The 22,496-nt window shown below is 52.5% G+C and overlaps 1 non-coding gene across 1 annotated transcript; it reads right to left on the reverse strand.

Moving 5' to 3' along the window:
* Window positions 1-4,304: 4,304 nt before the first annotated feature.
* Window positions 4,305-4,377, reverse strand: TRNAM-CAU. The gene has a single exon. It is a non-coding gene; the product is annotated as a tRNA-Met (tRNA).
* Window positions 4,378-22,496: the final 18,119 nt, after the last annotated feature.

The raw sequence follows: 22,496 nt of genomic DNA on the forward strand, positions 1-22,496 counted from the left end.
AGCGTGTCCCCCTCCAGCCAGGAATGTTCATCAGCTCCAGGTCGGGGAGAGAGGGTTGATGCCGCCAAGCTACCCTGAGGCAAAAGCTAGCTGTGCCTTACATCCACTAGGACTGTACATGGAATTGGCTGTTCAAGTTAGTGATTTTGGTGTAAAAAGACAATTATAGTTGTAGAGCAGAAGCAGCCCAGGAAGTGAACCTAACAGGCAATGATCAAGTGATCTCTCTCCTGCCATCCATCTCCACCCTCTGACAAACAGGCTAGGGACACCATTCCTTACCCGTCCTGGCTAATAGCCATTAATGGACTTAACCTCCATGAATTTATCCAGTTCTCTTTTAAACCCTGTTATAGTTCTAGCCTTCAGAACCTCTTCAGGCAAGAAGTTCCACAAGTTGACTGTGCACTGTGTGAAGAAGAACTTCCTTTTATTTATTTTAAACCTGCTGCCCATTAATTTCATTTGGTGCCCCCTAGTTCTTGTATTATGGGAGTAAGTAAATAACTTTTCCTTATCTACTTTCTCCACATCACTCATGATTTTATATACCTCTATCATATTCCCCCTTAGTCTCCTCTTTTCCAAGCTGAAAAGTCCTAGCCTCTTTAATCTCTCCTCATATGGGACCCGTTCCAAACCCCTAATCATTTTAATTGCTCTTCTCTGAACCTTTTCTAATGCCAGTATATCTTTTTTGAGATGAGGAGACCACATCTGTACGTAGTATTCAAGATGTGGGCGTACCATCAATTTATATAAGGGCAATAATATATTCTCCGTCTTATTCTCTATCCCCTTTTTAATGATTCTTGACATCCTGTTTGCTTTTTTGATTGCCTCTGCACACTGCGTGGACATCTTCAGAGAACTATCCATGATGACTCCAAGATCTTTTTCCTGATTTGTTGTAGCTAAATTAGCCCCCATTATATTGCATGTATAACTGGGGTTATTTTTTCCAATGTGCATTACTTTACATTTATCCACATTAAATTTCATTTGCCATTTTGTTGTTCAATCACTTAGTTGTGTGAGCTCTTTTTGAAGTTCTTCAGTCTCCTTTGGTCTTAACTATCTTGAGCAATTTAGTGTCATCTGCAAACTTTGCCACCTCACTTTTTACCCCTTTCTCCAGATCATTTATGAATAAGGTGAATAGGATTGGTCCTCAGACTGACCCTTGGGGAACACCACTAGTTACCTCTCTCCATTCTGAGAATTTACCATTTATTCCTACCCTTTGTTCCCTGTCCTTTAACCAGTTCTCAGTCCATGAAAGGACCTTCCCTTTTATCCCATGACAACTTAATTTACGTAAGAGCCTTTGGCGAGGGACCTTGTCAAAGGCTTTCTGGAAATCTAAGTACACTATGTCCGCTGGATCCCCCTTGTCCACATATTTGTTGATCCCTTCAAAGATCTCTAATAGATTAGTAAGACACCATTTCCCTTTACAGAAACCATGTTGACTTTTGCCCAACAATTTATGTTCTTCTATGTGTCTGACAATTTTATTCTATGTATTGTTTCAACTAATTTCCCCAGTACTGACGTTAGACTTACTGGTCTGTAATTGCCAGGATCACCTTTAGAGCGCTTTCTAAATATTGACGTTACATTAGCTATCTTCCAGTCATTGCGTACAGAAGCCGATTTAAAGGACAGGTTACAAACCATAGTTAATAGTTCTGCAACTTCACATTTGAGTTCTTTCAGAACTCTTGGGTGAATGCCATCTGGTCCCGGTGACTTGTTAATGTTGAGTTTATCAATGAATTCCAAAACCACCTCTAGTGATACTTCAATCTGTGACAGTTCCTCAGATTTGTCACCTACAAAAGCCAGCTCAAGGTTGGGAATCTCCCTAACATCCTCAGCCGTGAAGACTGACACAAAGAATCCATTTAGTTTCTCCTCAATGGCTTTATCATCTTTAAGCGCTCCTTTTGTATGTCGATCATCAAGGGACCCAATGGTTGTTTAGCAGGCTTCCTGCTTCTGATATACTTAAAAAACATTTTATTACCTTGTGAGTTTTTGGCTAGCCATTCTTCAAACTCCTCTTTGGCTTTTTTTATTAAATTTTTCACTTAATTTGGCAGTGCTTATGCTCCTTTCTATTTACCTCACTAGGGTTTGACTTCCACTTTTTAAAAGATGTCTTTTTATCTCTCATTGCTTCTTTTACATGGTTGCTAAGCCCTGGTGGCTCTTTTTTAGTTCTTTTACTATGTTTCTTAATTTGGAGTATACATTTAAGTTGGTCTGTGTAGTGGGGCGCACTGCCCCACTCCCTGTGAGAGTGGGCTGTGGCAGGCCAGGGTGCCTGCACAGACAGGGAGCCAATCAGAAAAGGGCTTATTCTGAGCCAATCAGGGCCCAGTTTGGAGACAGCCAATCAGGGCCAGGCTCAGACATATATAAAGGCTGCGCAGGAAGGGAGCAGTCAGTCTGTCCCTGGCCTTTGGGAGGGGGAAGGTCGGTCTCCAAGGGTGGAGACGAGCACCGCGGACAGCGCAGTGCTGGCCTGGGCTCGGGGAGGCTAGAGAGCTTGAGCCTGTAGCCTGCCAGGCTGCAGGCCCTGAAGAGGACGCCGCTGAGCAGGCAGCAACGCGGGTTCAGAGACAGCAACAGAGGGCAGAACGACGGACAGGACACCACCAGGAGGGGGCGCTCCACTGGACAGAGCTAATTCCCGGAGTCACCAGTGGGAGGGGCCAGGTCGTGAGTCCCAACCCGTTACAGTCCTCTATTATGGTGTCTTTAAAAAGCGTCCATGTAGCTTGCAGGGATTTCACTTTAGTCATTGTACCTTTTAATTTCTGTTTAACTAACCCCTTCATTTTTGCATAGTTCCCCTTTTTTAAATTAAATGCCACAGTGTTGGGCTATTGAGATGTTCTTCCCACCACAGGGATGTTAAATGTTATTATCTTATGCAGTTTATTTTGAGCAACTGCAGTTAGTTGGGAGAGTCCACATGGGCAGAGTTTACCCTCCTGAGGTAGGTCTCGGTTAGATAAACAGTTAAGGCAAGCATTTATACCTTTTGTGACATACAGTAATGAGCAACAACTGCATTTTGTTTGTACATATTCCTTTCTGATCTCTTACTTCTCTCAGCAATTTCTGCCACAGTCTGCATTCTATTCTTATCTAACACAAGGTCGAAAACCAGCATCTCTTCCAGTTCTTTTCCACTCGCCCAGGCCCTGCTTGGAAGTCTCGCGTTATTAGCTGTTAGTTAGCCTGTTAAATATCAAAATAAAGAGAAAACACAGTTATACAAAGCAAAATGAAATCACTAACAGAAATGTCATTGGAAATACAAATATAAAAACGGGAAATGCAATTCCTATCACTTTATCATGTCTGGGCCATTCCTGTATCGAGAGCACCTGCTAAGGTCCCTGTGTGCTTACGAGAAACCTGGAGGAACTCATACCATAGCCTGGGAGCAGTTGAGTCATGTTCAGGTGCCACAGGAAAACCCTTTCCCTGCTGTGACGTTGCACTCCATGTGATTTTATGAAAATATGCTAATGAGTGTGAATATAATGTAACTAGAATATGCTTCATGCAACAGTTCTCTTGTACAGTATCATTAAAAAGCTTATAATCTACTGTGTGTTCATCCTATTTGTATGAACCGATCATTCCTGTATCTGAAACTAGAAATATGAACTATAACTCTGAGGTCCTGTTGTAATGATGCCATTAGTAGTGGTTTGGACTCTTGAATGCTCCCATTAACCAGGACAATTGACCGGAGATGGTTCTGTCCTGCACCATCTGTGAGTCAGGCCAGGAAGAATGAAGGCTTGGAGTCTCACAGGACATATGACCATGTCCCCTGGTACAGGAATCCATCTTAAACCTGAGGCTTTTCCCCAGGAGAGAGACAAAAGATTCCTGCCTTGTACCAAAGCTGTATAAGGGGGTGAAACAGAAGAAAGGTGGCTGCAGTTATGAGAAATCCCTTAGCTACCCCCTGAGCTGGAACACGGACTATACCAGATGAAAATATTGGGCCCAGACTAGAAATAAGTCTAGTCTGCAAAAGAAGCTTATTGGAAGATCTCTGAGGATGAGATTTTTATCTGTATTAGGCTTAGACTTGCATGTTTTTGTTTTATTTTGCTCTATGGAGAAGAAAAACTCCACATAGAAGAAAAAGTTAATGCCCTAGAAAAGTCTCTCTGTGTGTGTGAGATGGGTGGGAGGGTGTCTAGAAACCACTCTCCTCTAGTTTCTTTTCTCTGATTTCCTGTAGAAAGTCTGAAGCAGGGAGCAAAAAACCTCATCTTCTCTGAGGTTTGACCTCAGGCCCTTCAGATTATGAGACTGACACGCTGCCAACTGCGCTAAGAAGGCTTGGAAAAACGTTAGGCTCAGTACATATAGGCATACAGCTGTGACTGGGGCAGGGAAAGAGCCAGGGCTGTGCTGGAAGATGCAGGAAGCTCTGGTGACCAGAGACTTTTCCTGGCAGCTTTCACAGCAGCAAGGAAATCAATTCATGCTGCCAGTGAACAATCTACTGGAACTAATGGCAGCACAGGGGCGATGTTTCCAAGCTATGCACCTACTTCCACATTTTAGAACTTACTCTCCTTTTCCTAGTAGGGCACTTTCCATGTGAATTAAGCAAGGCAAGTTGGGGAAACTACACAGGTAATGGAAACCTGGGCGCCAGATAAGGCTTGAATTCATAACCCCAGCACTGTCCCCCTTTATACCAACCAGTTGCACCACTGCAGGTGCTTTTCAGAGGAAGCTGGGAAGCAGGCAGTGATCAGTCTCGGGTTCACACCTTTGCCTGGTAATTGAAAGGCTGATGCATTAAACCTAACTCAAGATGCGGCTTTTCAGCCATAAGACTCCAGGACATTTTAACAGGAAGAAAATCTCGATTCTTGTTTAGCCCCATTTGACTCCTTCTGCCCATCTTCTCCGCGCCCCCCCCCCCTCCCGCCGCCAGTCTCTTTCCTTCCCCACTGGGGCTGTGCAGAGAGGAGCCCCAGTCAGTCTCTGTCACAGAGAGTCTGTATCCCATAAAGGGAGGGAGGGGTCGCTCCAAAACACTGATAATGGGGCGGGGAGTGGTGTGTGGTTAGCGGGAGAAAGGATGGAGATCTAATGGTGGGTCCCAGAGAGATTCCCCCAGATTGGGGAGATCCCCTGCTGCCCCCATCAGCCAGCTGTGGGAAGAACAACTCGATATTGCTTGGGGAAGCCACCTTTAAAAACACAAGTGTAACATGCTAGTTGCATTTTAATAAGACCAAAGCCGCCTCAAATCCAGGGTCACAATCATTGGAATGATTTTGCCTTGATATTTTAGCAGCCGCAGACACAAAGCGAGTCAAATTACAGTTTCCGTTTGGAGTCAGTGCACACACAAGAATCCAGAGGCTTTTAATTCCTTAGGTTCTGCCGCCATTTCATTTGTTTCCTGTTCCAAGATTTATCCTTGTGCAAAGCAACGTTACGCCCTTGGGAGTGTCCCGCTCCCTGGTCCTGCCTGCCGCCCCTGGGCAATTTATTAGGACCTGGGGACCCCCGCCACCACCGCCAGCAGCACAAGGGGGCTAAGGCACTTTCCTGCACACCCTCGCTCCATCTGGCACGCCACTCGCGGAAACGGCTGGCACGTCCCTTCGGCCTCTGGGGTGGGAGGGGTCTCTACGCTCTGCTCCCTCCTCGAGTGTCAACTCTGTCAACTGTCGCAATGGGAGCTGCGGGGGTGGAGTCTGCGGGCAGCGGTGGGCAGAGACACCCCCGGCCCTCCCGCTTAGGGGCTGCTGCCGGGGTGGGGTGGGGTGGGGTGTGGGTTGCTTTTAGGAGATGCCCGAGGTAAATGCTGCACCCCTCACCACCTCCTGCACCCCCAACCCCCTGCCCCAACCCAGGCCCCACACCCAAACTCCTTCCAAGACCCTGCCCCCCCCACACCCTCCTGCACCCCAACCCCCTGACTGAGCTCAGACCCTGCACCCAAACTCTCTCCCAGAGCCCAGCCCCTCTCCTTCCCACACCCAAACTCCCTCCCAGAGCCTTAGGCAAGTGTGTGTGGGGTGTGGGGCAGGACTTGGTCCCATTCTGAGCATCACCAAAAATTATACAAACCTGCCTCCCATATCCAGTCCAACCTTCTGCTGATGCACCCCAGCCCACACCCCTGCAGGATTTGAAGCGTCCATGACTTACATTCCAGGACACTGAGAGATTTCAGCTCCCCTTTGCCCACAGGGAGCTTTCACCCCACTCCCAGCCAGGTTCTTGTCCATGGGATCACTGTAGGGGGGCTGGGACCCTCTGTGTCTTTTCTCTCTCTACGACAGGCCAGGGTGCAATAACTGGGGCATCGGAGCACCCAGGACCTTCTGTGGGGCTGCCATTCCCCTTCTCCTTCTGTGGTCTCATCAGTCATTGACTCCAGCCTTTTTTCTATCCATCGTCAGCACCATCCGAAGCCAGCTGCACTCACCTCAAAAAGAGAGAGAGTCCTGTGGCACCTTACAGACTAACAGACATATTGGAGCATGAGCTTTCATGGGTGAATACCCACTTCATCAGACGCATATGGCAGAAATTTGCAGGGGTAGGTATAAATATGCAGGCAAGAATCAGTCTAGAGATAACGAGGTTAGTTCAATCAGGGAGGATAAGGCCCTCTTCTAGCAGTTGAGGTGTGAGCATCAAGGGAGGAGAAATTGCTTTTGTAGTTGGCTAGCCGAGAGTCAGGGCCAAGTATCCCTAGGCCACCCCGACAGGTGTTTGAAGAACAGGGAAACAAAGGGCACCACAAACTTATGTTTTTTGGATGAGCCAAGAAAAGGGAGCAGCATTGTCCCCCTCGGGTAGCACCTGTTCAATTCCAGGTCAGAAAACAAAACTCTTCTGCAAGAATATCCAAAAAATATTGTTTCACTTCACTTCATAAGTACAGTTGTGTGGCAATTAAATGATGACCCTAAAGTTTCATAAAAGCAAAGAACATTAAACAAAATAGTGTGGGAAATACGGATGTATCTGAGGAAAGGGCTTGGAATGAAGGAAGACAAAACTTGATCGGTCGAGAGAACAGGCCCTGTTTCCCCCTGGTTTGGAGCTTCTCTCACAACTACTGGAATAGAAAAGCTAAGCAAATGGGGTTCTATTGTTGCACAGGAGATTGAAGTGAGGTTATTTTTTTCAGATGGTCATGTCAGGAGTGGGATTTGAAACCACGTCTCTATGCAAAGACCAGAACACCCAAGAGATAGGGGAAAAAAGAGTTTTAAAACTACCACTTTAGACCAGTCCACCATCCTCCTGCTACAAAGACTATGACGTATGAACCCTACTTTTCATTAATAGTTGATGAACTCTTTAGGGAGGTCAAGATGGCACATCTCTTTCAACTCCTGGAGACCTTCTACAGCACAGCTGATTTTTAGACACACTCACCCGGACCTAATTCACTTACCAACAGCTGGGACGTGAAATCCCCATTTCTTTGTTGTTCTGTCACTGTAGTCCCCACTTTCCTATTGCTTGTCTGTATAATCTCAGTTTGGTGCTGTGATTCTTTCTGTCTGCTGTATAATTAATTTGTTGAGTGTAAACCAATTAAGGTGGTGGGGTATAATTGGTTAGATAATCATGTTACACTATGTTAGGATTGGTTAGTTACTTTTCAGTAAAATGATTGGTTAAGGTATAGCTAAGCCGAACTCAAGTTTTACTATATAGTCTGCAGTCAATCAGAAAGTAAGGGGGGGAATGGGAATGGGAATGGGGGTAGGGGAATTGGAATTATGTTTTCTTAAGGGGGGCAAATAGGAATAGGAACAGGGAACAGGAAAAGGGACACAGGCAAAGCTCTGTGGTGTCAGAGCTGGGAAGGGGAAACTGAGGAAGGAAATTGGAATCATTGCTTGCTGGAAGTTTACCCCAATAAACATTGAATTGTTTGCACCTTTGAACTTCGTGTATTGCTGCTCTCTGGTCACACGAGAAGGACCAGGGAATGGGAGGGTGATGGGATAAACCCTCTAACAAGTACGTCTTTCAGGGTGTGAAAAACCCCAGAACCAGTATAATTAAGCTGACCTAAGCCTTGGTTAGATAGTGCTAAATGAAAGGAAAGATTGTTCTGTGAATGTAGCTATTACAGGGATGGAAAACCCCTCCCCTCACTGTAGCAATGGTCTTCTCCACAGTGCTATAGCAGCATTTTAAGTGTAGACAGCCTCAGAGCAAGACCAGATCTGGCTCCAGTTTGGCTCTGTGGATGCTCAGGCACTAAGACAACAGTAATGACAATATACTAATGCATCTCTAGCTGGCAGGATTTGAACCTGCGTGGAGAGACCCCAGTCAATTTCTAGTCCATTGCATTAACCAGGGGTAGTTGATTATTTTATCAAGAGCCAAATTTCTTGGTCAAGGTCTAGTCAATGTCTAGACACCAGAGAAAATAATAAGTATATAGAAAGATTTTGCAGTCACTATGGGCATAACTATGACAATTGTTTCGTGTTTCACTCTATATATTTGGCACCACTGCCTTTCCCTTTAGTCTTGTAGTTTACCAAGGGTAAAACTAAATATCTCTTCAGATACCAGGGAGTGTTTATGTTCATTCCTGCTAGCTACACAGGGGTTTCATGTAGCTGCTTTCAATCCTCCAGCTCTGCCGGGACAAGTAACATTTCAGGCTGTCACTGAATTGAAGAAGGGAGATCATTTTTTGACAGGTTACGCCTCCTCTTAAAGGTGTTTGTGTGGCTGGCAGCCCTGGTACAAGGTGTCTCCTGAGGGAAGAAAGTTTCTGTGCAAAATACTAAAACTTTTGACAGAGAGGAGGGAAAGGCAATGGCCACATGATGGGGCCAGTATGTACCACAACATGGTTCTTTTATGTGGGATGGCTCTGAACACTGACTGATCTCCACTCCCTTGGATTTGAAAAGATGTTTAGTTTTGCACTTGGGAACCTGTAAGGCTGAAGCAATGTTATGGATGGTGACACTACGACTGAAGGGTTATTTAATGTTGTAAAAATTGTTAAAAACACTTAGCTTCAACTGGAACTGCCTGTTATTAAAGGCTGGTTTCCCCACATCAGTTCCATAAGCTCTGCTAGAAACACCCTGGGTTCTCTCCTGCCTTGGTGGGAACTGGAGGGAATCGTCCCCTGCTGCCCTTGGCTCCAGGCTGGTTTTTCTGGGGAGGGGATGTGGAATTGATTTGTTTGCTGTTGAGAAGGGAGCCAGGCCAGTTCTCAGGGAACGAGAACTCCCAGCAGTTTCCCAGCCCAGCCCAGGCTGCTGCCCTGTCCCAGCCTCTGTTCCCCTGGGGCCCTTTGTGTTTGACTCTAGAGCAGGCCTGGAGCAGCAGCTGAGGCAGAGGACAGCCTGGGCCGGGCAGATGCTAGGAGCAGAGCACCAGAGGCCTCTACTGGCTCCCTCCTCAGCAGCAAACAATCAGTCCCCACCTGCACCCCGGGACAGCAGCCTGGAGCCAAGGGCAGTGCCCAGTGGGGGTTTCTCTTTTTCCTCTTCCTGGGGTGAGCAGGGACCTGGGGGTGTTTCTAGCAGGGCAGTTGGAACTGAATTGGGGAACCAGCTTTTAATAACAGGCAGCTCAAGTTCAGACTAATTTTGTTACAATTTTCTTTATAATGTAAAATAATTCAAAAGTAAATGGGCAGGAATGATTGGCACTCTTTTCTCCCGGGCATAGAAAGAAATGGCTTTTTATGATACGGGAGTCAGGTTCGTTCACTGTTCAGAAGCCTGTTGTGTTTCATTTCTTAGGTTCTGCTGCCATTGTGTGGCCATTTCCTTCCCGTCCAAAGCACAGAGCCCAGTTCTTCCAGGGAGAGAAGAACACCTTTCTAAGTGGCTCCTGCAAAGATTGAACTCACAATCCTAGGTTTAGCAGGGCAATGCTAAAACCACTGAACTATGCATCCCCCACCACTGAGCTATGTATCCCCTTTCTTTGCTATATGTCCATCTTTCTTCTTTCCTTCCTCAACAGCCCACTTCCTTGGGGAGCCCTTTGCTGGGGTCTGGGTGGGGAACAGCCATTTCTGAGGATTAATTTCACACCGTATTTGGTGTTGATATATAGATTTTACAGCCAGATTAGATCACTAGGTACCTCTGCTCTGACTGGAGTCATAACAGAGCCCAGTGAATTTTACCCAGTGACTCCTACCTCCACCCCAAGATCTTCTGGCTGAACGAGGAGGGTTCATTCAGAAAGTCATCGTGTTTGGATGTAAAGGTGTGAAATGATGGGGAAATTGGCTCCTTTTTCAAGTTTAAATGTTGTAACTTCTACATCTAGACCGGAGTGGCCAACCTGAGTTAATGTAACTGCCAAACGTGCACCTTAGTATGCAACAGCTGCATCAGTTGTGAACCTTGCTACCATTATCATTATCCCTTTGAAATAATGATGGTGATGGACATTTGGCTGTATACCCCAGAGTGCTCTGGACATCTACATGTTGCATTAGCCAATCCAACCATTCGGCACTTGCAGATGGGCACCTCTGTATTGTGCCTGAGTCTTGTACAGCTATGAAAGGCTGGTAGATGCTGATATTTTCCCATCTTTTTAACCAGCACTAATACCAGGCCAGGCCAGGGCTGGAAGAGAGAGAGAGCAGCAGGTTTCCTCTATTGTTTCCTGCTTGCTTTTTCTTGACTAGCTTCACCTCTGCACCAACTGGCACTTTTCCTATGTGAGCCTGGCTAGCTCAGTTGGCAGAATATCAGACTTTTAATCTGAGGCTCCAGGGTTCAAGTCCCTGGTCAGGTAATAAACTTCTCACTATTTTTGTAAAAATCTGATTTTCTGGAATCTTCTTTGGGTGTTACTCTTTCTCTTCAGGATTTTGCAAATCCTAAGAAGGGCCTTTGTGTGGGGGGGATTGAAGGGGCAACTTCCTGACAGCCCCTCTGACCTTGCAGCCTGGAGGAATAAAGGCCTCTGGGCATAGAGCATGTTCCTTCCCTGCACACGCAAACACACAGAATATCCCTAAGGAATTAGAATCACCTGTTGCCTTCCCCTGTCCTGCTGGATCCTCAAATGAGGATGCTCTTCAGCCCAAACCCATGTCCCCTCTACTCCCAGTGCCCCTCAGTCCCTCCTATGCTCACTGCTCCTCACTCCCAACTGGAGCCTTCTCCTCAATCCCAACCCACAGCCCCCTCCTATTCCCAGTGCCCCTCAATCCCAACCCACAGGCCCCTCCTCCTCACACTGCTCCTCAATCCCAACCCACAGCTCCCTCCTTCCCTCCAGCAGCAGGTGCTTCAGACCCTCTCAGGAAGATTTTCTTGCAAGGTTTCATCTGAGTCTGCATGTGGATTTTACAGTATGTTGGAAATAGGTTGGGTTGCTTGCCGAAATGATCACTTGTGGCTGGTGTTGGATTCCCAGTCTCCTTGTTATTGGGGCAGGAGAAATAAAGGGTTGTTATCTTTGATGTGTGCATCGAGGACTCAACCCTGGGTGTAAACTAAATGAGCTGCCCACAGATTCTGGCAGCCACAATGAGCATCTGGTGCGAGAGCCCAGACCTGCCCCTGTCCCAGAGGGAGGGGGTCATCTGTGAGGGGCTTGGACCACTGACCTATCAGCTTTTAACTCCCAAACTTTCAGTAACTCTATTATCAGTGCCTGTGAGTGTAATTTAAACCATAAGAAAAACCACACTGGACTAGACCAAAGGTCCATCTAGCTCTGAATCTTGTCTTCTGACAGTAGCTAATACCAGGTGCTCTAAAAGCATCTCAACAAGGCACCACTGGGAGTTGAACCCAGGATCTCCTGTTTACAAAACAGACACTTTAACCAGCTAACCCAGGGTGCCTGCCTGTGACCAAAGTACAGTGTCTGCTCACACCTGACTCCCTGCATCCCCACCTGGGCCCCACAAAGTGTGTGTGTGTGTGTGTGTGTGTGTGTGTGTGTGTGTGTGTGTGTGTGTGTGTGTGTGTGTGTGTGTGTGTGTGTGTGTGTGTGTGTGTGTGTGTGTGTGTGTGTGTGTGTGTGTGTGTGTGTGTGTGTGTGTGTGTGTGTGTGTGTGTGTGAGAGAGAGAGAGAGAGAGAGAGAGAGAGAGAGAGAGAGAGAGAGAGAACGAACCCTTGGCCAGGTCTGCACTACAAAGTTATCTGAGCAGAAGTATATTGCTCAGGTCTGTGGAAAACACACGATGCTCCCTCGGCTGGCAACTCGTGGCTGGTGCACACACTGCAATGCCACATCTGGCGACAAAACTGCCCTGTTTTGCTGACAAAATAAAACCACTTTGATGAGAGGTCTAGAGCTTTTTGCAGCAAACTTAAATTGACAGAGTGTCAGTGTAGATGCTGCTGTTCATTATATCACCATAACTGGCCTCCTCCAGTATCCCACAATGCCCGCCGTGAACTCGCCTGCCCTGCATTCCTGCTACAGAGCCATGGGCCCCTCCCCTTTCATCACTCTGGGAAGTTCTGACAGCTGAGCCTGCTGCTCTGCTCCGGCAGCCAGGAGCAAATCACTGCCGTGGATGCTGCTCTCTCCCGCCCTGTGAACACAGAGCAGGGTGGCGGGAACTTCCTTACATTGGGGGGGCACCGGCATCTGAATGTGACACTCCCATGACACCCCTTCCCTGGAGGAGGCTCTTACCTTCTAAACAGGGACGGCTGTTTTCTAGTAAAATCACTAAAAGGGAAGGAGAAAACTCAGAAGAGGTTCCTCCTGGTGCTCACGTACCTGAACCCGAATACTCTCTCAGTCCTCAAAGAGAGACCTGGAGAAGGAGACTTGCTGAAGCAAAGCCACAGGGGTCTCTGAGGTTTCCCTGGCCCCTCGCCCCTGTCCTGCCTGGCTGATGTCAGCATCTCTCTGTGAGGTCACCACCTCCCCACCACCTTTGACCAATAGTCTGAGGTCCTGCAAAAGGCCTTTGTGATGTCACTGCCTGTCACGGACTCACAGATCCTGCCCACTCTTGGCCCTGTGCGGTCCGTGGGGGGTGCCCCTTTCAGTGCGACAGCCCTTCTCGGGGGTCCACTCTCTCTCGGGGTCAGGCCCCTCCACCTCCTGAAGCCGCACCTCTCTAAGCCTTAGCACGTCTGTCTCTCGCCGTGGGCCCCCTCAGGGAGTCCACGCACTCTGGACCCCCTGGGCCTCCTCACCCCCGAAGGGGTTGATGCCCCCTGTTCGCTAGACCGGAGTGACTCTCAGCCAGCATAAAACAGGAGGGTTTATTGAGAGTTGAACACAGCACAGGAAACTCTCAGGGCCTCAGGCCTGGCCTCCCTCAGCCCAGCACATCCCAGTCCCCCTGCAGCCAGGTGGGCTCTGCCTGCTTCCCCTCGCCAGCCCAGAGCCCCCCTGCTTCCCAGCTGGGCCTCTGATATCCCCGGCCCCAAGCCCCACCTCTGTCCATTGTCTTTTCTCCAGGTAAACAGGGTTGCCTGGGCCTCCTCTTCTCTCTGCCCCCCTCTGGCTGGAACAGGTTGGTCACGGGGTCCTCTCCCCGCAGCCCATTGTCCTCTCACTGGCCAGAACTGGCTGTGACTCCTGAGCTGGGTCACCAGGTCACCAGTCGCTGGGGTCTCCATCCTCCAGGCCATCAGCCGGGGTCTCAAATCCCTCTCCGATCCTCTGTAACAACAAACTCCCTCTCCCCTCACCTCGTTAAACCAGTAACACCTGGGGACACTGAGTCCCACTCCCTGTGCATGCAACCCACTGGAAAACACAGAAAACCCTAAGAAAATCCCCCACTTCGTCACAGAGCCCAGCACACCTCTCCTCCTCTGGGCACCTAGAGCAGAGGCGGCTGATGCTGATGGCTCCAAGGGAAGGCTTAAAAGCCACAGAGCAACTGAGGTCAGGGCCAGAGGAGGGCAGGACCATGCCTATGTGTGGCCTTCAAACAGGCACAAAAACACTCAGCCAGGCTGCTCCCTGCCATGCCAAACACTCGCTGAAGGCCACCCACAGACCAGCATGTGGGGCGGCTGCTGATGCTTTGTGGCCATTATCAAAGATGGTAGGAAAGCAGGGCCAGTCCCCCTGGTGGAGCCTCTTACTGTTCCCACTCTCTGTGCTCACTTTGGCAGTGGGGCAGGAGATTTTACCCAGCTGGCAAGAAGCAGAGACACACCCAGGCTCCATGTAGCAAGTACCCTCCAGCACAGGGACAGGCGTACACTTGGAAGAGGGAAACTGCTCCACACTGTAGCCCGGGCAGCCGCCCATTTTCTTTGGCAAGTCAGGAAGGGCAAAGGCGAGACTGGAAGCACCTGGGGCTCATGCCCCAGCCTTTGTGACGCCCACCCCCCAACTCCTTCCCGGGGCTCTAGCTGAAGCCAGAGCATTGGCCTGAGCGGCTAAGAAGAGGTTCCAGCCCTGAAGGGAGCAGGACTTTCAGCCCAAAGGTAAAACTGCACAAGCACAACCATGAAGGGACTCAAACCCTTAATCACCTGATCCGAAGTCAGACACCTTATCCATTAGGCCACATGGTCACACAGGAAAAGGCCCTCCAGGCACTTCTTTGGAAAAGGCAGACACTGACGCAGCCGACGAAGTGGGGATTCACCCACGAAAGCTCATGCTCCAATACGTCTGTTAGTCTGTGAGGTGCCACACGACTCTTTGCTGCTTTTGCAGACACTGTGTTTCTCAAGTCAGCTACTGAGGGGGGCCGAAACTCTCTGGGCACAAGAAGTCAAGTTCCCAGTGAGACGTGAGACTTAATTCTCTGGAGCCGGGTGCAGGGCTTTGGCAGGGAGGCTCAGGCATGGGGGATTGGGGTGCAGCGGACAGGCCGGCTGTCTAGGTGGGGAGATTTAGTCTCACTGAGGAGGAGGAGGAGGAGGAATCCTGCTGATAGGCAGTGGCCAGGGCCGGTGCAACCACTAGGCCAACTAGTCGGCCGCCCAGGGTGCCAAGTGGTTGGGGGCACCAAAAAGCGCACTCAGGGGAGGCCGGGGAATGGAGGTGAGCTGGGGCAGGGGGAGGTGCGGGGGGAGGGCTGCCCACAGCAAGTAACGGGGGTGGGGGTGTGCAGGGGCACCGCTCCCCGTCCCAGGACACCTCTGCTCCATCTTCTCCCCTGAGCACGCCGCCCCTGCTCTGATTCTCCTCCCCTCCCAGGCTTGCGGCACTAAACAGCTGATTGGCACCGCAAGCCTGGGAGGCGGGAGAAGTGGAGCGGCGCCGGCGTGCTCAGGGGAGAAGGCGGAGTGGAGGTGAGCTGGGGTGGGGAGCTGCTGCAGGGGGGGGCTGCCCGGCTGTTCCTCATGGCCCCTTCCCCTGCACTCACTGCATGGTAAGTGGAGTGACCCAGCCCCAGCCTGGTTCATTCCCCTGGCTCCCAGCCACGCCGCTGGCGAGTGCTGTGGGGCGGTTCTCCCCTCCCCCCAAGCTTGGGAGCCAGGGGAGCAGAGCAGGCTGGGGCCCCAGGCCTGCGTGGGGGGAAGCAGAGGGAGGGCTGGCCCCAGGCCATCGTGGGACATGGGGGGCTGGCTACTTCCTGTGGGAAGTGGAGTGACCTGGCCCCAGCCTGCTCTGCTCCCCTGGCTCCCAGGCTTGTGTTGGTGTTGGCTGGATTTGTGCGGGTGTTTGTGTATATTAGCAATTGTGTGTGTGTGGCTGGATTCATGCATGTGTTTCTGTATGTTTGCAATTGTGCGTGTGTGTATGTGTGTGCGAATGCTCTGCTGCCTTCTGCCGGTGCGACAACCGTTTCTCCGTATGTCACAGCCCCTATACCGTCGACCCCGGTGGTGATTTCCCCATCTTACAAGGGCTGGCTGGCCTGACACTTCTCCGCTCTGCGGAGTGTGGCAGGGGCTGCAGCTCACCCCCTGTGGGGCAGGAGTGCCAAGGTGCGGGGTGCTGGGCTCCAATGCACCTGGAGAGCAGCTCAGGTGAAGCAGGGCAGGGTGTGTGGTGTCCGTTCTGCATTGCCTGGTGCTGGGCCATTGCACAATCCCCAGCCACGCCGCACAGCACACCGCGAGAGGGGGCAGGGGGCCAAGCAGATGATCCAGCATGAGGGGATCATTCTCATTGGTAGCCGTCCAGTGGCAGTGAGTTCCACAGGCCTTGGCACAGGCTGTGTGGGGCAGGAGGTCCTTGTATGTGGAGCAGTGGGAGTGAACTGTGTGCAGTTGTGTCTCTGAGCACGATTGCAAATATTATGGTGTGTGTGTGTGGGGGGGGTGATTGTGAGTGCGGCTGGGGGTGTGATTGTTTCTCTCTTTGGGGGTTGGGCTAGCATGCCCCTCTGGGTGTGTTGTGTGTGAGTGTTCTTGGGATTGTGTGAGTCCCTTTGTGCGTCAGTGTGTGCGTGTGTGCGTGTGTGTCAGTCAGTCAGTCACTTGCTGCAGGATACAAAATCCTGCAAAGCCATTTCCTACTGGTTATCCCAGCAACACAGTGACACAAACAGTGCCACAGACGCACACACACACAGAGTAGGGCTCTGCCCCACCAGCAGGGGGCAGCAGGGACACACACGTCTCTCCTGGGCCAGCTTGGACAATTTCCCATCACGACCCGGCACAGTGCTGGTGCCCCCAAACGGGGGTGGGCAGTGACCGGGCGGGGCTTTGGGGGCGGGCACAGCAGGGGGCTCGGGGAAGGCTGGGGCGGGTCTGTCTGCGGGTGTTTGGAGCCGGGCTCACGCGGGGAGGGGGAGGGGGCTGGGGGCAGCGGGAGTCGGGGGGTGACACGTAGGGGCGCCGGGAACACGTGGATCCAGCCCCCAGACAGAGCCAGACCCGGCTTTGTGCCGGGGGGTGAAAGGGGCGAAGCGGCGCAGCACGTTCCTGCGCGGGGCAGCGTCATACCCTGCACCGGGGGGGCGGGGCCGGGCTCCCTGGGGGGCGGGGCGGGGATGAGGAGTTGGGTGGGGGGGGTGTCAGGTTGACCCAGGGACCCGCCCTTACCTGGGCTGGAGAGGACGGAGGCGCCCCGGGGCAGGCTGGGAGTTGTAGTTCGTGGCTCGTCTCAGAGCGGAAGTGACGGGCCGGTTGCTCAGACAACGCCCCCCTCCCGGTGCACTCTGGGAAGCGTAGTTCTCTCTCTCTCTCTCACACGCAGCCTCTATTGGTGGAGGGGCCGTAACTCGTCACTTCGCCGCGCCCCTCCCCGCTCCCTGATTGGCGGAGAGAGCGCGGGACAGAGACTCGGCGCGTGGGGGGAGGCCCCGGTTCCCTCGCCCCGAGGCTTCGCTGCCCCCCCCCCAGGTGCGCGCTGCGGCCGTTGGGATTCGAATCCCGGGCAGACGCAGCGCGGAGTGAAAGGGCTTCACTCCCCCCCGCCGCTGTGACCCTCCTACCAGCCCCGCCCCCAGCGTCCCCTCCCCCACCCTGTCCACTCTGCCCGGCCTTTCCCTTTGCCCCCCCCGCCCTCAGCACCCCGACCCCGCCCTGCTCCCCCTCCCCCCATCCCTGTCCTCAGCGCCCCCCCTTCCTCCTCCCCCCCCTCAGCGCCCTGCCCCTAATTGCCTCCAGCCCATGTCTCCATTGCTGGGCCCCACTTTCCCATCCCCCCACTGCCCCAGTCCATCCCCAGGGTTTGAGGTTCCTCAGCTCCAATCTCTGCTGCACCCCAACCTGCCGGGTTCCCCTTTTCAGCCACTGTGGGGTCCTCCAACCCGCCCCCACCCATCCACTCTGGGCTCTCTAAATCCCACATTCCCACAATGCACCTTGGTAACCCCACCCTCCTCCATCCCTAATCCCCCTAGTCCCTTCCCTTGGGTCCCCCTGGACACCCCAACCCACTGAGGGCAGTTCCCTATGTGACCCCACCACTGCCATTGCGCCTGTGAGCGCTGGTGGGTAGGTGAGGCAGGGCCCTGTATGTATATGAGCCATTGGGGCAGTGCCCTCTGCGTATCCCACTCTCATCTCGGTGACTCGTGTTGCCCAGGTGGGGCAGTCCCCTGTGTGTATTTACTCCCCCCAACCCCTGCATTGGGCCAGTGAGCACTGGTAGCCAGAGGAGTCAGTGCCTGAGGTGTGTTCTTCACCTCCCCCAAGGTGGCAGGGTGCCTGGGCGGCCATGTCAGGCAGTGCCCTGGGTATCTTCCAACCCCTTTGTGGCAGTGAGCCCTGCTCCTGGTGTGTGTCACTCCCCCACTAGGGATGTGCACTGGTGGCCAAGTGGGGCAGTGCCCTGTGTGTAGCCCCCTCCCTCCCCCCCCCAGGGTGACCAGATAAAAAGTGTGAAGAATCGGGGTGGGGTGGAGGGTAATAGGCACCTACATAAGAAAAAGCCCCGAATATTGAGACTGTCCCTATAAAATTGGGACATCTGGTCACCCTATCCCCTCTACCCCTGTGCCAGGTATGGCAGGCACTGATCCCTGGCATCCCCATGGGGCAATACCCTCTGTATATCCCCCAATTGGGGCAGTGACCCCTGCTGGTCAGGTGGGGCAGTGCCCTGTGTTTGTGTGTCCCCTATTTAGGTAGTGACCCCTGGTGGCTAAGTGAGGCAGTGGCCTTTGATTTCCTCTTCTCTCCCCAGCCCCCTCTCTCTCTGCGGTAGGGCCCCCAGTTGGGGCACTACCCGATGTGTATCTCTGCTAATTGGAGCAGTGACCTCCCCGTGGTGCCCTGGTGTGGCAGTGCCCTATTGGTATCTCCCTCCCCCTCTCCCCACACCATTGTGGTAGTGGCCATTTCAGGCAGTGGCCTGTTTATCATCCCCCCCCCCCCAACCACCACCATTGCAGCAGTGCCCCCTGGTGGCCATGTGCGGCAGTGCCCTGCATGTATCCCCCTCAACCATTGCTGCAGTGACCCCAGGGGCCCAGTTTGAGTAGTAGCCTGTGTGTACCTCACCTCTTGGGGCAGTAACGTGTGGGGCCAGCTAAGACAGTGCACAGTCTGTGACGTCTGGGGGCCACGTAGAGCAGTGGCCTGTATGTATCATCTCTTCTGGAGCAGTGACCACTGCTAAGATGCAGCCACCTCTGGGTTACATGGTGGGGCTGTTTACAGGACAATGGGGACAGCCCTCCCCCATTCCAGGAAGTAGGGGAATGTCTGGTGTTCGGGGCAGAGCGTTCCACCTTCTATTGAACTGTGATGCTCTGAGCACCTTTCCCCTGCATGAAGAAGACCCTGTGTGGCTCCAAAGCTGGTCCAGTAACAGGTATCACCTCACCTGCCTTGTCTCCCTGGTATTCTGGCCAGTGTCCAACTTCCCCTTCACTGTTGGTCCTCAAACCTCCTCCAAGCAACCCCGCCCCCCCAGTCCCTTAAGATGCCAAACCTCCCCTGGAGCCCAACCGGGGGGGGGGGGCACCCCACCTGAAAACCCTACGGCACCATGGGAGTGGTAGTGTCCACTGCCTCCATCTCCCACCAGCCAGGACAGGCCCCACAGCACCATGGGAGTGGTCGTGTCTCCTGCTTCCATTTCCTGACAGCCGCTGCCATGCCTGGCCCAGACTTCCCGTTTCTGGTGCGAGTCCGGCAGCAGATGCTGCCATGAGGCGGTGCTGGGAAGGGTGTTGCTGGTGTCAGGAGAAAACAGGAGGAGCAGGTGGGGTCTGTGCTCCTGCGGGGAGGTGCTGCCCTTGCTGTGAAAAGGCCCCGCCCTTAGGGGAGATGTCATCTCCCTGCCCTGCCACGCTCTGCACCAGCCCCTGCTTGTCACGGGAGCAGGGCTGGCTCCAGGCACCAGTGTAGCAAGCAGGTGCTTGGAGCGGCCAGTTCAAAGGGGCAGCCCGTCCGGTATCGGGGCAGCACGTCTGGGTCTTTGGCGGAAATTCGGTGGCGGGTCCCTCATTCCCTGTCTTAGTCTTTGAGCTGCTGCCGAATTGCTGCCAAAGAGGAAGGGGGGGAGGACTCGCCGCCGAACTGCCGCAGAAGCAGCAGTGTGGTTGAGCTGCCGCCGAAGAGCCACAGCTTGTCCTTTTCCCCCCCTCCTGCTTGGGGCGGCAGAAAAGCTGGAGCTGGCCCTGCACAGGAGGAGCAGGCTCCAGTCTGCGGAGCTGCAGCAGGGAACCCCCAGGGCCGTCCTTAGGCATAGGCAGAGTAGGCAGCCGCCTAGGGCACCACTAGGTCTGGGGGCACTGCTCTGCCGGGAGCCCAGACAGACGGGAAGCAGTGGAGCATGTAAGAGCAGGCTGCTGAGTCCTAGAGAGAGCCGAATGCAGCACAGTCTGAGGGAGGGGATTGGCTGCTGGGGTCTCTGGGAAGGGGAGGGGGTAGGGGTTGGGGAAGGAGCTCACCTGTGAGTGTGACTCTTCCCCCCTCCCCCCACCTGGCTGAGGTGAGGTGAGGCAGGCTCTGCGGCTCTGGAACCAGTATCCTCTGTTGTCCCCCATAGCATCCATTCTTCTCCCCCCCGCGCCATGGAGCACCCCCTCCTTTCTCCCTCCTCCCCAGGAGCATCCCTCTCTCTCCCCTCCCTCCCCTCCATCAGGGCTGGGTTGGGTGAGGTGCTGGGGGGTAGGTGGGGGGAGGAGGCTGACTGGCTGCCTGCTGAGGAATGACAGTGAAAGTAACTCACTTCCTGGCAGTGAGCCAGGATTGGAATGTCACACAGGGCTGGGCTGGGGTTAGCCAGATGTGTGAAAAATCAAGACAGGGGGTTGGGGTAGGGTGAGCAGATATCCCTATTTTATAGGGCCCATCCCAATTTTGGGGTCTTTTTCTTATATAGGCTCCTTTTACCCCCCACCCCCACCCCCTGTCCTGATTTTTCACACTTGCTGTCTGGTCACTCTGGGTGGGGGTAATTGGTCCCTATATAAGACAAAGCCCCAAATATCGGGACTGGCCCTATAAAATCAGGACATCTGGATCTGGTCAGCCTAGCTGGGGAGCGTGTCTCCCCCGGGCTGGCAGCTGCCACCGATCCACCTCATCCGGGGGGAGCTGCACAGGGCAGGATGAGCTGCTGTGGCTCCATGGGTGACCTGTCCCTGAGATCAGATGTTGTGCTAACTTCACCATGGTCCGTAAGGCTGGTGGTGGTGCCCATTGGCGTGTGATCGGACATGAGGGTTTGCTGCTGCTGTTGCCACTCTGCACCCCAAGAGGTGGATTTTGGGGTCTACTGCAGCTGTTGGACCAGCAGGCTGGGGGTGAGCCAAGCATGAAAGCAGTACTGTGTCGCCATTTAGATTGTCATTTAACAACTTTGTTTGCCAAAAATGCTTGCTAACAATCCTGAATCCAATTTCAATTTAAAAAAAAAATCAATATCTTAGCCAAAAACAGAAAATTAAGTTGTTGACAATTCATAGAATCATAGAATTCAAGATCAGAAGGGACCATTATGATCATCTAGTCTGACCTCCTGCAAGATGCAGACCACATAAGCCGATCTACCCACTCCTTTAGCAAGCGACCCCTGCCCCATGCTTCGGAGGAAGGCGAAAAACCTCCAGGGACACTGCCAATCTGCCCTGGAGGAAAATTCCTTCCCGACCCCAAATATGGCGGTCAGCTGAACCCCGAGCATGCGGGCAAGACTCTCCAGCCATACCCTCTGGAAAAAGGTTAAGAATATCATATCATTGACCCATTGTACTATTTACCAGTTTGGCACTTAATTGACCTATTGACTAAGCCCGTTATCCTATTATACCATCTCCTCCATAAACTTATCTAGCTTAATCTTAAAGTCATGGAGGTCCTTCGCCCCTACTGTTTCCCTCGGTAGGCTGTTCCAGTATTGCACTCCCCTGATGGTTAGAAACCTTCGTCTAATTTCAAGCCTAAATTTCCTGACTGACAATTTATATCCGTTTGTCCTCGTGTCTACATTAGCACTGAGCTGAAATAATTCCTCTCCTTCCCTGGTGTTTATCCCTCTGATATATTTAAAGAGTGCAATCATATCTCCCCTTATCCTTCTTTTGGTTAAGGAAAACAAACTGAGCTCCTCAAGTCTCCTTTCATACGACAGGCCTTCCATTCCAATTATTAGAGACAGGTTTGGTTTGAGGCAGGGAGTGGGCCAGTTTTCATCAGAGAAACAAAAAATGTCGACTGACTTTCCTATAGCCTGTTACTCCTGATAAGAGCCCTCCAACAACTGTAATACGCTCATCTCCTTACTAACATATAAAGCAGGGGTCGGCAAGCCACGGCACACGTGCCAAAGGTGGCAGGTGAGCTGATTTTTGGTGGTACGCAGCGGCAGGTTGAGCGGCTCAGCCCATCACTGCTCTGGGGTTCCGGCTGCTGCCCTATTGCCAGCTGGGATACCGGACGTCGGCCCCACTCAGCAGCTGCTGCTGGCCTGGGGACACCCAGGGAACCCCAGGCTGGCAGCGGGCTGAGCAGGCCGGCTGAACCACTCAACCTGCTGTCAGCCTGGGGTTCCATTCACTCAGCCGGCAGCGGGCTGAGTGGGCTGGTGGCGGGCTGAGCAGGGCCGGTGGGGGGTTGAGTGGCTCAGTCTGCTGCCAGTCTGGGGTGCCGGCAGCACTCAGCCTACTGCT

The sequence above is a fragment of the Mauremys mutica genome, unplaced genomic scaffold (assembly GCF_020497125.1).
Source record: "Mauremys mutica isolate MM-2020 ecotype Southern unplaced genomic scaffold, ASM2049712v1 001182F_np12_obj, whole genome shotgun sequence".
Lineage (NCBI taxonomy): Eukaryota > Metazoa > Chordata > Testudines > Geoemydidae > Mauremys > Mauremys mutica.